Source organism: Dreissena polymorpha, chromosome 4, assembly GCF_020536995.1.
Source record: "Dreissena polymorpha isolate Duluth1 chromosome 4, UMN_Dpol_1.0, whole genome shotgun sequence".
Lineage (NCBI taxonomy): Eukaryota > Metazoa > Mollusca > Bivalvia > Myida > Dreissenidae > Dreissena > Dreissena polymorpha.
This window is the reverse complement of record NC_068358.1, coordinates 1,338,485-1,354,679: the sequence shown is the minus strand read 5'-3', so window position 1 is coordinate 1,354,679 and position 16,195 is coordinate 1,338,485.

Below are 16,195 nucleotides of genomic sequence, written 5' to 3'. Positions count from 1 at the left end.
GGAGTGCAATTAAAAAAAGAGCGGTGCAGTAAATAAAAGAAGGGTGCATTAAACAAAAGAGGAGAAAATTTTAGCTTTCTCGTGGCCACTAGTTAGTCAGCCAATCAAATTTTGCGTAACATGTGCAAATATTCTGTACGCATATATATAGCTGGCCAAAACGGACTTTTACTGTGATGATTACATACCTTTGTATAAAGATCACCATGAACGACCATATGGAACAATTTGATTGGCTGACTAACTCGTGGCCACGAGTTAGCTTATTCGGGATCTCGAGATAGCTAAAATTCTTTCATCTTTTGTTGATGATTACTACCCTTTGTATAAAAATCACCATGAACGACCATGTGAAACAATTTGATTGGCTGACTTACTCGTGGCCACGAGTTAGCTCAGTCAGGATCTCGAGATAGCTAAAATTCTGTCTACTTTTGTTTAATGCACACTTCCTTTATTTACTGCACCGCTCTTTTTTAATTGCACTCCTCTTTTATTTAGTTTTGCACTCCTCTTGTGTCTATCTCGTGGCCACGAGTTAGTAAGTCGTGGCTTCGAGTTACTAAGTCGGGGCCACGAAATAGAAAAAAAGAGAAGTGCAATTTAAAAAAGGAGTGAGTGTCACCTCTATGCCACCGTGCATCTCCTGCATTGGTGAGCTGAACTTTTTATGAGTCGTTAATGTTTGATTTACATATTGTTAAACGATGTATTCCAGTATTTGAGTCAATGAATATATTACTGCATGACAAGATGAATTTAAGTGAAGAAAACACGTGTCAAAACAGTGACTTTGCAATTAATGGTCGTAACACTCATATGGAAATAAGCGTTCGTATCTTTTCATAAGTTGTACATTTCGTAACACTGTACATGACAGTGTTATCTGTAGCATAGTATAGCATAGATTGGGGAGGGGGTACAGGTAAGTAGCTTTGTTCTCTTTACTTATGATAAGGATGGTTCTATATCGTAGCTGTCGATTAATGCGTTTCCATTTTTTTATTGGCAAATATGTCCCATTTTGGCAAAACAATCACCGTGGTAAACATATTACACTGAAAACATCCGTGTTAAATAGAAAATCTCTGCAAATATTCGACTGTTTGTGGAGTATCGTATATCGACTTGAATCTAGATTGTCAAGTAATCAATATTAAACATCGTATATTCCTTGCAAATAACAGCTTTTCGTTTAAGGTAGCTCGCAAAACCCATAAGTTTTTAAGTCGTTTGAAGAAATGTCAACGTCTTGATTTATTCCAAAATAAACACACAACTTTAAGACTTCAACAAAAAAAACGGCGCGGAAATCTTTTAGATTAAACATGCGGATTAAGGGTATCTCTGTTATTCAAATCAAGGAAATATAGCGGAAATCATGACATATTTTGACGACGGTTTATCGAGATTATTGTTATCTCTAGCTCTTATTACGAAATGAATCTGTTTTATCTTTGCGAACATTGACCTGCCAACCAAACGGTGTTTTTCAACGTTGTGTTAGCGTCTTGGCAAGATGGTGTTCGATACTTATTTATTACCCAACGAACAGTTAGTTAAAACTAACAGTGACCGCAACTTGAAAACACGCAAAGCAAACATGCAAGGCACCAAATTACTACAGACCACAACATTCTTGAGGCCACAAAATGAATATATAATATTGTATAAACATACACGCTTATAGTATTCATCATATTTACAACGAACTTACAAAAATCATAACAAGAGATGTGTTTGTCAGAAACACAATGCCCCCTTATGCGCCGCTTATTTTTTTTTACATTTGACCTTGAAGGATGACCTTAACCTTGACCTTTCACGTCTTAAAATGTGCAGCTCCATGAGATACACATGCATGCCAAATATCAAGTTGCTATCATCAATATTGCAAAAGGTTTGACCAATGTTAAAGTTTTGGTTAATGTTTTGGGACAAACACACACACGCACGCACGCACGCACGCACGCACGCGCACGCACGCGCGCGCGCACACACACACACACACACACACACACACATACAATGACAGACAGGCCAAAAACAATATACCCCCGACCATTCGATCCGGGGGCATAAAAAACACTGTACATATTTATCAAACAATGTTAAATGGATGCAATGTTAATAAAGTATCAATCTGTTATCATCGATGTGTTATGATAACAATCAATTAAGAATTATTTCGAAAAAATCAATCTATTCTGTATACCATTTCTGTGTATGTGAAGTTCATAAGCTAGGTTGTAAGTACTAACTGCATCCCTTCGTCAAACATGTTCAGTTCATCTCTCTATATGTGATTGTGTTAATTTTACTTATGACTTTTTCAGTAGAATGCCTTTGTTAATTTCATTGGTAGATGAGTGACGTATTGGGCGTTTTCCAGTTATGACTGCGGAACTTCCAGTACTTTCATCTGTTGTTTATTACGCCTCGTGTATGGTGTTTATTTTTGCATGACTCTTCTGCGATATACACTTGATAGAGTATAAGCTCTAAAACACTTAAAGCTTTGCTATTTTTCTGTCACTTTTTGCAATCTGGAAGACACAATTAAAACAAATAGCGATTTTGTTTCTTTATTCAATTTTCACTGAGGCTAGTTTTCTGATTTTCCCTATTTTTTTATCGTCATAGAACTATGATGTGACAATGTAACCATTTACATCCGATAAGTGGCTTTTACTCCAGTCTCCTTAAATACTCACTTCTTTACGCAATTCAATCATCAAATGTTCTAGCAGCTAGTCACTATCACCATGTTCTCCAGCTAAATTATCTTCCTTATTCTGTATCATAGATTCGATGTATGTTTCTATTTTAGCATACAAAATTTGAAAGCTGGCAAGTGTATTATACCAAGGGGCTGGCAATTCTATAATGTCTTACATAGTTTTGCATCTATAATATTATGTTTTCTGTCGAAACTTTCTCCTAGAAGACAAATTGCTCTAAAATAATACCGGTAAGCATTTTAAATACAAACAGGTCTATTGTAATTGTGCGTGAACCCTCTTGTTGGGAGTTAATTCGAGCATTTATAATACTCGATACTTCATCACATTTCTCCGCCGAACTCGTTATCGTTTCGCTTGGAGACTGTATACATACTATGTCAACCTGCATGTTCTCAAGAAAATAGACAATAAGTGAACTTGTCTCCTCTTTAAATTTGTTTATTGTGTTTTAGTAAAATTCTACAACTTCTCTTAGTGTTTTGTGTTTAGCGATGTGTGTTGTTTTAATTTTGTTGTTCGCTCATAGCACCAATTTCTAAACGATAGTGTTTAAGGTTTACTGAAAGCACGCGAAGTTGAGTTGATCCTTACGTGTTGCTCACAAACCGTTGACAAAAACATAATGATGTCACCGTAAAAAAGCTAAGGCGCCGTAATTGGCAAAAATCATTATTTGGGATGTAAGAATTACGTTGATTGTTTTGGCGCTTTATGTTAACTGATTAATTTGGATCAAATACTATACTGCATGTTTGTTTAGTTAAAGGGATCTTTTCACGCTTTGGTAAACTGACAAAATTGAAAAAAGTTGTTTCAGATTCGCAAATTTTCGTTTTAGTTATGATATTTGTGAGGAAACAGTAATACTAAACATTTACCATGGTCTAATATAGCCAATATATGCATCTTTTGACGATTTTAAAACCTAAAAATTATAAAGCGTTGCAACGCGAAACGATTGAATAATTTGGAGAGTTCTGTTTTTGTCGTTAAATTTTGTGAAACTACAAAGATTGCTTATATAAGGTATAAAATACGTCAAGTATGTGTACTCGGCGGAATAGCTCAGTAGGTTAAAGCGATTTTACTTCAGGACTCTGGCAGGACTCCAGGGGTCACTGGTTCGAAACCTGCTCCGGGCAATGTTCTTTTCCTTTTTTTAATTTTATTCTTGATTTTTTACTTAAGCCTTTACGATCCAATGTTTACATTTATCAATATAAAGCATTAATGAATGAATTAAAAAATGCCAAAATCTGTGAAAAGGCCCCTTTAATGACGATTTACAACAGTTAAGTGACTTCTTATTTACTGAAGTTGATGTGAGTACATGTATCAATAAAAGCAATGGTATATTTGTTGTTTAAGGCTTAACAAAATAATTAATAGCCTGCGATACAAATGGTAGATGTCGGACACTTTTTGAGAAATTACATGCAGATTTTTAACAACAATTACATGATACTATGATAACGAATGTGTAACATTATGCGATTTCAAAGAAAAAAGATTTCGTCAAAAGTTATTTTTCTGCTGATGTTGCTGTGAGAAGTTTAATCTATCGTGAAATTAGTCCAATCTCCCAGCTATTGTCATATATACTACTATATCATTTCAAACAAGTTGAACAATGTATATTGTGTGAGTCTTGGAAAAAATAACCAACCATGGAACTCTGCACGAACTAAATTGTAATGATGTGTTGAGGGTCGCAGTGCCCTAATGTCCTCGAAGTAAAAACTGGATTTAGGCAGGGACACGTCCTCTCACCTGTCTTGTTCATGCTGACCATAGGCTGGGTCATGATGACCTCGACGGACTAGAAGCGAAACAGAATCCAGTGGACACTTTGGAGGCCATTGGACGACCTCAACTTTGCTTACCGTCTGGTGCTTCTAACAATAAACAACATATTCAGAAAAAGACAAAAACAGATGGACAATTAAGCTAGACTAGACATCACCATCAACAGAAGGAAAAGCAAGGTGTTCAGGACCAACGCATTTTCGTGATTTATTGTGTTCTATTTTATGCGATTAGCCACCGTTTATTGTTAAAACATATACATAAGGAGTTTTCTAGCCGTTTGGCTGTTACCTATCAAGTGAACATTGAAAAGACTTAAAATCACTTCAGCAGGTCTGTGTAAACACGTCAAACTTATCATTAAGTTTTTTGTTTACAAAATTTAACACTTAAATGTATCCCGCAGACAGAAGGACGTATTAGGAAATCATCCAGTCGTTAATCTATCGTTCTTTTAAGTTTGATAATGTGTTTGTTTGGAATAAAAATAAGCGTATAATGGAATGGTTTCAATACGTGAAAAATAAAAACTTTAGCCCTAAAAACCACGGATTACTTTTTAGAAATATAGTAAACATTAATGCAATCCATTGTGACGATCTTTGTAGAACAACATTTAAGATTTATATTGTCCTTACAAGTAAGACCTGCAACCAGCTAAAAAATAATTTACATCTGATATATTGATTAATTGTTATGAAACAGGGACATATTCCTTGTTAATTCATGTCATTAAACCCGAAAATGTTAAACGTTTGTAAGGCATACAAAAAAAATTATATCATACTTTTTATCCATGGAAAACAAGTGTCAGCTGGAGTTTGACGATTTTTTTCATTGATGGCTCTTGTATCGTAGAATGTGCAGGATCAATAAAAGGTATTAAATGTATATGCAGAAGGACTATCATAAACTCTTTAAAACTTGTGATTATTAAGCAGTACACAGAACAAAGTACGAAGATATATTTTCTGCAGCAATTAATCAAACTTGTTTTTAACATCCAACATAGAAGAAGATTAACCCGACTCTATTAAGTATCGTTCAGATCATGCAAACGAGGTACAGGGACTGCATGAAGAATGCTTGTGGCGATATTTTCATTAGTTAAAAACAATTTCTGATAGATGCGCTGACTATCGCCAAAGAAGTGTCACTTAATGTACAGATCGAATTTACTTCTCCCGGCGATGTTCTTAAATTCGTATTTACTTATTCAATAATGGATTGTCTAAGTAAACACATTTCCAACAACGGGATGCCTAATATCTCGTCGACTTGTTCATTTGACGCACATTCAATTGATTGAGAGTCAATATATATTATCGTTTAAGTTGTCAAACACGCAAAAGAAAATAATCGTTTAGAAAGAATCGGAACGAATAAAACAATGTAATAGAACATGTCTAGAAACACTCAAACTATTTGTGAAGTACTTTGTGCATTTATTACCATTCATTTTCTTTGATAGAAATGAATTCAAGACAATATCCATACATCAACTTGAATATAGGTTTTAAGTCGTTTGAATAAAAAACCGTCTTGATTTATTCTAAAATATACACAACACTTTAAGACTTCGACGAAAACTACGCGGAAACCTTTCAGATAAAGCTTGAGGATTAAGGGTATATGTGTTGTGCAAATAAATTGCCATATGGCGTAAAACCATAACATATTTTGATGACAGTGTATTGAAGTTATTGTCATCTCCAGCTCTTGGTATGAAATTAATCTGTGTAACCTTTGCGAACAGCGACCTGCCAAACAAACGGTGTATCTCAGCGATAATATCTAAGTGCACTGTCGATACGTTGCTCTATACTTATTTATTACTGACAAACCTTGATCACAGGCATAACAGTAACCGCTACAGCATAACGTGCAAAGCGCGTGAGGAGACTTAACGTGACGTCGCGTCATAATCACACCAATGAATAAACATTATGATATAAACATACACGCTTAACCTTTTCAGGATTAAAATCAACGGAATTACGTTTAATTAAAATCTTTAACAATGATGTTATTCATTATATCGTTATATTTTCGAAAGCCCCTGTTATGACCAACCAATAATGTTTGACTATCCCATACTATCTCAGAACTTCACTTATGTTCCGATGGGGTACCTCATCACATTTGCGTCATTCTATTCCTATCTGACGTGATCCCTACATGTGATCTGATCGCGTCCATGGCAGATAGTGCGTTTTCATCGCCTCATGCAGCGATAACCAAACCTATAAGCCACATTCTATTGGCAGAACAAGGGATTTATTGTGATTTACTTTATGCGACCAGCTCCTGGATATTGCTGATAAGTAAACAGGACAAAGAATCTTCAAGCGTTTAAACAGTTACCTACCAAGTGGCTGTAGAAAGGAATCTAAACCACTTGAACAAGTCTGAGTAAACACTTCAAACTTTAAATGCCGTGTATCATTTTGACAAGTTAATGTATTCCGCATTCAGAAAGACGTGTGATTTTTTTTTTAGTTTAATTTTTGTTCCCTTCGATCACTTTATTTATACTTGACATGTGTTCGTTTAGGGTGAACATCAACTGGGTGCATGTAAATCCGCAAAGAAAAGCAACTTTAGCTTAAACAAAAAGAAACTTGTTCAAAGATTTTTTTTAAATAAGTCATTACAATGTACTTACCAAACTCAAATAATCACAATTATTATTGATAACTGTAGATAAAGCTATTTAAATGTGTGTATTCATACCTCTCATGAAAATAATTTAAGTTTATATTTTCAGGATGTGGGATATGAATGCAGCCTAACCGCGTTTCGCCTCCATTGAGTATTTGCTAACGATGAAGCCATGGTTTCTCTGAACGGCAAACTACATGATTCATGACTCAAAAGGAAGAAAACCTCATTTCAGTTTAAAGACTGCCATTTATAAATGGATTTTGAAATTATTTACCGAAAATTACCACCAACTAAAAAGAAAGAACGTATCGCATGAAACACCTGTTTCCCTTCATCAAGTTCGAGGTCAACCATTAACGTCAAATGTTAAATGTGTCCATCACGCTTGAAACGTCCTGTCTAAGCCATTACATTGCCATATACGATTTTTTTTATCGATTGAAACACGTGTCTCCCTACTTCAAATGCCAAGGTCTCACTTACGGATAAAAGGTCAATTTTTGCCATAAAACGGCATGAACGATTCTGTCTCATTATGAAATGTGACAGATATTATTCATGTTATTGGGGTTTGAAATAAATCACAAATGATAAACCACATTCCCCTTCAAAAAGCAACATATAGCAGTCGCACTTTTTGTCTGAAGTCCATATGTTTGTCTGTGTGTACGCATGGTCTAAGCAAAATTTCCTTTCTCAGACATAACTTTTCAATGTTTTTTTTTAAAATAACTTTGCACAAACGCCCACAATCATACGACGACTGATCGCGTACAACACCCTTCTACCTTCCTTAAATAAAAAAAGCAGACGTAGATTCTAAAGGTCAAATTTTGTAATAAAACAGCTTAAATTTGACGGAAGCGGAGTATTGAACAGAATGGACTCTTGTCTTGCTTGTAAATTCATAACACATTTTTGTAGCAGATCTATATTTGTCTGTGATATAGATTGGAATAAAGTATATTCAATTGTCAAGCAGATGCTTCTTTTCATTAGTTGTCAAATATTCGTATTAGTGCAATAGTGACCAGCATTTTACCGCAGTCCGCATAAACGTCTCATTTTTTTTTAATAAACGCAAGATCAGAAACAAATTCAAGGCGGAAATCTTTCATATTGAACTTGGGGATTAAGAGGACCCCTTTTATTCAAATCAGTGTTAATATGGTTGAAAACAACGGCAGACTATAATAAAGGTGGATCGAAGTTGTCGGCATCTCTAGCTCTTAGTATGAAATTAATATGTTTCATCTTGCGGCTAAAGACCTGGCAAACGAACGATGCTTGTTTGACTTAGCTTACCCGCAACGCCAGAAGATTAGATCAGATACAAAAACAGTCACTCCTTTGAGCTATATTCTGAAATTGAAAATAATCGATTATGACTTTGTATGAAAGAATTACGTTAATGACATTGATGTTTGGTTGACAAGCGTTTATTGAGATAAAATGCGGTATTGCATGTTCGTGAAGTAATTGAACTTGTTGCCCAGTGTACTGCGTTCTTTTTTATTGAAACGTTGTTGCATGCAAAAAAGCATCACAATAGCTGTATAATATCACGAAAATGTAGAAATATAATATGATGAAAGTGAAAAAGATATATGTCGTACGTTTCATAAATATATGCTACTGATGTTGATTTACCCAATAAATGGATTTGAACGGGTCGATTTTATTTCATTTTATTTCATTTACCATCACATGCTGACTATATCAAAACCTGACATCAAAATGCCACGAGGGTCGAGCGTCACATTTATGGTATACCATTCATAATTGAAGTCCCTCCTTACAGGAGAGTTGAGCGCAGTCCATGTTAGATCGTACGTTTTCATCCGTCATGCAGCGATAAGCAAATCAATAAGTCACATTCTATTGGCATAAATGGGATTTTATGTTATTTATTGTGTACGACTAGCAACCATTTATTGCTGATACGTACACAGGGCAAAGAATAATCAAGCCTCGGGTCTGTTACCTACCAAGTTGTCATTAAAATGAAATTAAGCACTTGAACAAGTATGTGTAAACAATCCAAACCTATCAATAAGTATTTTAAAAAGTAAATGTAATCGCAGAAAAAGACATGTGTTTTTGTTGTTGTTTTGGAATACATGTAGGTGTATTATGGAACTGTTTTAGTGCACTAAAAGGAACAACTTTAGCCCAAAAAAGCATCACTGACTTTTTAGACAGATGACAAACATTAATGCAATTCACTGTGAAGCGAAAACATTCCAAATTAAATTCGTCTCTTACTAGTAAAATTTTCAATAAGCAGCAAACAATTTTTAGCCGCTATTTTGATTATTTTTAATTTAAAAAGATGGACATATTCTTTCTACATATCATTTAATCCAAAAATGTTATGCTTATGCTTATGACGTTTTACGCATTTTTGTCATAGATGAGTGGTGTGTCTTAGTTTGTACAGGAGAACAAGTGTATCAACAGAGGGAATATAATTCACTCATGGTTACTTCCGATTATTAGGCAATATGTTTAGGCAATCCAAACGAGGTACATAAACTGCATAGAGGGTGTTCGTGTCGATATTTTCATAAGTTAACAACAATTAATTGTTGTTTAAAATGCACTGTCTATCGCTAACGAGTTATACCGTTTTGTCAGAAATCAAATTAACTTTGCTATTACAAAGAAGTTGTGGGCGTGTTTAATGCATGATCAGCTAGAAGAGATATAAACCTTCTACCGACGATATACTCAAAATTCGTATTTACTTGTTAAATAATGGATGGTCTAAGTAAACACATTTTCAACTACGGGATGCCTTATTTCTCGTCTGATAGTTCATTTGACGCAAGTTCAAATGTTTGCTTTAGAGTCAAAATATGTAAGCAATATAGGTTGTCGACACTTGACAAAATAATCATTTAAACGGAATCCTGAAATTAAAAATAATTTCTGAATAATTATATATCCACTTTATTATTAATGAATACCGCACTGGAACCAACTAAAAGCATGCAATCGTAGCCGTTGTTGAACCATGTAGGCTAAGAATACTAGTATATTGAGTGTTGTTTCCGCGTTTGGATTTTAGTCTAAAGTTTTGTCTAAAGTTTTGTCCAAACCGGTTGGATGTCGTATGCTTTGTTGAATTATGTTTGATTATTGTCATGTTCTTTGACTAGGCCAGAATATTAGAAACCATTGTGTCAATCTTCATATCATTTAACCAGTATTCATTGAGAATGCACATAAAATAGTGTAAATATAATTGGACGTTTATTAACAATTTCAATTGTTTTTTGTACAAGTCTTTTTACCAGAGACGAATACAGGGCGCTGTCACAGTGCATTTTTCTTTGTCCAATAATTTGAAGTAAAACGCTGTGACTTCATGAGTAAAACTGAAATACCAACCCACATTTGGTAATGTATGTCTTGATTGATAAGTCACTACTGGTCAGTTTTTGTTGTTTAAGAGAAGATCTTTAGCTTGAAATAAAACATTTTATTCTGTGTAGAAACAACAGTTTTCCTAAATCAGAGGGTGTAACTACGTGACTTTCTTAAAACAGAAAATACCATAATTAAGCGTAAAGGGTCGTCTCTGGTTAGCCGATCTGATTACACAGGCTAATGTTATATACATAAAGGCAATTACGTATCATTAAAATCTTAAATAAATATTAATAACATTATACATGTTCAAATGCCCCTTAAATGACCAACCAATCATGTTCATCTTCCCCATCCCTGCAATCTCAGACCTTGCCACTTGCGTCCGAATAGGGTCGCGCATCACATTTGCGTCACACCAATCATATATAACGTGATTCCCTACAGGACATCTGAACGCGTCCATGACAGAATGTACTTTTTATCGCGTCATTCAGCGATACTCAAACCTGTAAGCCACCTTCTATTGGCATAACAAGGTATGTCCGTGATTTATTGTGATTTACTTTATGAGACCAGCTCCTGGATATTGCTGATAAGTAAACAGGACAAATAATCTTCAGGCGTTTAAACAGTTACCTACCAAGTGGCCGTAGAAAAGAATTTAAAGCACTTAAACAAGTCTGAGTAAACACTCCAAACTTAAAAATCCATGAAGCATTTTGACAAGTTAATGTTTTCCGCATGCAGAAAAAACGTTTGATTTGAGGAGTCGGTAAATAATTGTTCTCTTCGATCAGTACATGAATAGTTGACATACGTTTGTTTGAAATAAACGAAAACTAGTCGCGTTTAAATGCGCGAAAAAAAACTTAAGCTATAAAACCATCGTCAAATTTTAAGAAACATTTTAAGAGTTGTTCATATTTACATTAATGTCAATAGAGGCTTTTACTAACAAAACTGTAATAATGGGAGTAGTTTTAAATAGTCATTATAACAAGGAAGCAGGTGAAACAAAATTACACGGTTACTGCACTTGAAAATTGAACCCTGGACCCCAGGAAACAAAAGACATCACCATACCAATGTGCCACGGAGGCTTTAGAATTCGGACGATAGATTAATCCTGATACAAGCATTGGTAAAACACGTAATTTGCTAAAAAAAAAAAATATTTTCCGATTTTGGTGGCTAATAATGAATAAACAAACACATATTTAAAGCATTGTTCTCAGTCCGGAGTTTACTGTCCCTCCCTACATCTGCACGCCTATGCGCATGTGCAAAAATACTTTTCTCGTCAATAACTTTTCCACGTATAGATGGTTTTTGAAAATGCTTTGCACAAATGGCCTCCATGGTTGTGTTTGACATGAGCGAAGTTTTGAAAAAAAGGAATGTTGGGGCATATCTTGTTTGTCAATTCATAACACAGTTTTGTTAAGCAGATGGTTATATTCGTTGATTGTTAAATATTCGTACTTAACGTAATTTAGCCAACAAAGATTCCTGATTAAGATAAATGTTGCAAACTGGACATTTGTTACTCTACAAAAACGCATTTATTAGTTTGTTTTGTTTTTTGTCAAAACTGGCTGATCGTGTGTGTATTGTTTTGACATTTAGCCGCATTGATTTACTATGATGATAGATATTTAAAATAGCATCTAGATTTCGGCTTGAATCTCGTTTTCAAACAGCGAATCTACAAACATCATATGAACCGTCTTAAGTACGACTGTACAGATAACATTAGTCCGCATTACCAGTTAGTATGCTGGCGTTTGTCGTTTTAAGACATGTAAACGTCTCCCAGAATTGGAAAATAAACACCAGACTACAAAAACAACGCGACGCGGAAATCTTTCAAATAAAACTTTAGCATTTAGAGGATCCCCGTTATTCAAATAAGTGTCAATATGGTTGAAAACCACGACAGATTGTAATGGAGGTAAATCGAAGTTGTTGTCATCTCCTCTAGTTATCGGTATGAAATTAATCTGTTTAATCTATCCGTCTATCGATCTGACACACGAATGGTGCTTGTTTGACTTTACCGAGCTTACCCGCAATTCCAGAAGATAACATCAGAGTCTAGATCATTCCCTCCTTCGAGTTGTATTCTGAAATTGAAAATAATCGATTATTACTTGAGATGGAAGAATAACATTGATGACATGGATGTTTGGTTCAAAGCGTTTATTGAGATCGAATGTGGTATTGCATGTTTGTTGAGTAATTAAATAGTTTTTTCCCAGTGCACTGCGTTCATTTTAACTGAAACTGATAGAAAATTAATATATTATCGCATCAATCTGTTTATTCAATAAAAACAAAAATAGCACGTAACACAAGTGAATGATTTCGGATGCTCTGTATGAACTGTATTACATGCAAAAATATCCAAATAGATGTATGATAGATTTTTGTCGAACGTTTGATAATACTATGCTGCCGCTGTTGATTAACAGAAGAAATGATTTATTTCTTCTCATTTGATGGATTCGACTTTCTATTTTATTTCAGCTTTAGTGCATTTGTTCAATTTTTGTATCTTTAAGTATCCCACGCATTGTTTGGTCCCAGATTTGCGTTTTGTACTGTATTTAAACTAAGCTACACTGAAGTAAATGTGTGTGTCGATGTTTAAAGTAGTTCAGACATATGCTGATTGATTGAAATGCACTGCCTTACGGCAAATATTATGGTCTATTATGGTCTATTGTCATAAATTGAATTTACTTAGCTATTAAAACTTTATCAGCATGTTAAAAGCAAGACAAGTTTGAAGCTATAGAAAAGTTTAACCGATGATAGTACTTGTTTAATATTATTGACTTGTTAAATAATGGATTGTCAAAGTAAACACATTTCAACTCGAGATGCCCAAATACCCGTCGCTCTGTTCATTTTACGCAAGTTTAATTGAATGCTAGCAGTCGATTTGTACGATTAAGATTGTCAAAGACTCAAGGGAACAAATAACACGTAAAGAATCATTGCTTAAAAATACAGGCGCCTACATTTTTCTGAATGCTGAATAAACTATATTTTCGCGTAATAGCATGGGATAATGCACGCCTTAGAAAATATCCGAATTGTTTGATGTTGTTTTTAACTAACTATTATTACGGCATATTAATCATTACTCAAATTTAACAATTAATAAATTTTATAACAACAACAACAACAACAACAACATTTATTTCAGCAAATAAAGCTTATACAAGCTCTTAGCCCACACATATACATTTTATATATACAAGTAATACAAGTCATTGCAGATGTTGATTAAGTGTTAAATTGAACACATGGTGTTAGTGGAAAAAAATATATTATATATTCGTTTGAAAAAAATAATATATTCAACATTGACAACAATGTAATGTTAAGAAGTACAGTATTCATTCACTGAAAATTAAGTTAGTATCCAGCAACAAGTTATAGAAATAATTAAAAATCAAATTATTTCAATACGAGGCTTATGGTTATAGTTATTTATAAAAAATAACAATTTCTGAAAGTTGATTTAATATCATAAATTATTAATAGCTTAGCCATTAAAAAAATTTATTTCAAAATGAAACAACAAGTTGAGCGGAAACCAATTAGCATTGTTTATAATGATATTCAAACTTATAAGGAATGAGAAATTGAATTTGAGTTAAGGTATGTTGCGCGTGAAATAAAAGATGGAATAATGCTAAAGGGTTGTTACGTTCTAAAAGACTAATAACGTATCTAGTAGGCGTCGTAAATTTGAAGCTTCGTATATAAACTTTGCTAGATTAATAAGCATAGTTTTATTTTCACTGGACATCAGACTTTGAAATTTTGAAATTGTTGGCCATTTGCAGTACTGTGACTTTAAAAGTTTTCTTCTTAGGTGCGTATATATGGGGCAAACTAGTAAGAAATGGTACTCAGTTTCTACAGTATTCATATTACATAATTTGCACTTACGGTTTTCTTTTTCAATATTATTGTATCGCCCCCTTTCTATTTCTAGGTTATGCGATGATTAACGGAATCTGCTTAGGGCAATTTTATATTTTGGTTCATTAATTTTGTCTAAATAACTTTCTAACGATAAACTATGTTTGAATAAACAGTACGTAGAGAGACGGGTAGAGCTGTTAATATCGGCGTGCCATGTTTGAGTATAAGTGTCTAATATTCGTTGTTTGCATTGTATAAATTGAGATTCGGTTATGTTTTGGTTTATCCATAATTCGGACACGCTGATGCTGTCGAGAATGGATTTAACATGGTATGCCCAGTTTTGATTGTTGTATGTATGTCCATTGTCCGTATCTTGTTTTAGCATATTGTATGTAATTTTGATCAAGCTACTCTCATTTGATGATAGTAGTTTAAACCAGTATTTAATGGTGTTTATTTTTCGTATTTCATTTAAGGGTATTCTTCCTAATTCTCCATACAACGCGCTAAGGTTGGTTGATTTATTTACACACAGTAATTTCCTTAAAAATTTCGTGTGTACGGCTTCAATATCTTTCGCCTGTGTAGTACCCCATATTTCAGACGAGTAATTCAAAATTGATGCTACTAAGATATCAAAGAGTTTGAGTTTGCTTTTTGTGCTAAATTCATACATGTTGACCACTGAGAAAAGTCGGTGCATTGATTTTGACGCATGGTCTGCTATGCATTTTTGCGTTTTGTTAAAGTTACCGTTTTTAAATAAGTATACCCCCAGATATTTAAAGGAAGTAACGACTTCTAGTTTTTCACCATACAGAAAGATATCGATCTTTGTGTAATGTGTTCCTTTTTCGAAGATAAGCACTTTTGTTTTAGCTGTATTTATTTTTAATTTCGATGCATTACAGTATGCTTCTATGTCTGTTAGCATGTGTTGTAGTGAGTTTGGTGACGTTGCGAATAAAATTTGGTCATCAGCATATAAAATAAGAAATAATTTCAACTCGTCTATAGTGAATAAACCATCCAAATCTGTATTTATGTTCTCCAACATGTCATTAACGAACATCATGAAGAGCAGTGATGAACTGGAATCACCTTGTTTCACTCCTTGGTGTATCGAGAATGGGTCGGACAAGTTATGATTGAATTTAATTACTGATTTTACGATACTATACATCGCTTTTAGAGCGTTTATCATTTTTGAACTCATATTTTCCGATATCAATTTTTGCCAAAGTAGTGTGTGATTGATTTTATCATAGCACTGTTGATAGTCGATAAAAATGGTGTATACTTTTTGACCTGAGTTTATTATTTTTGATATAATTGCGTTTAGTATAAACATACAATCTGATGTGCTTTTGCCCTTTTGATAACCAAACTGGCAGTTAATGATTTTTTGGTGTTTGTTTGTCCAGTTTGTTAAACGGTTGAGTAGCAATTGTGAGTATATTTTTGCTAGGATATTATTTAAGGTTATACCCCTATAGTTTTTTGTTTCATTTAATTTCCCGCCCTTATATATAGGGACGATGTATCCGAGGCCCCAGTCTTCCGGGTATTCGGCATGGTTGAAAAGTTTGTTGTATATTGCTAGGAGGTGTGGTCCTAATACACTAAACGAGGATTTAATTAGTTCTGCAGATATATTATCAGGC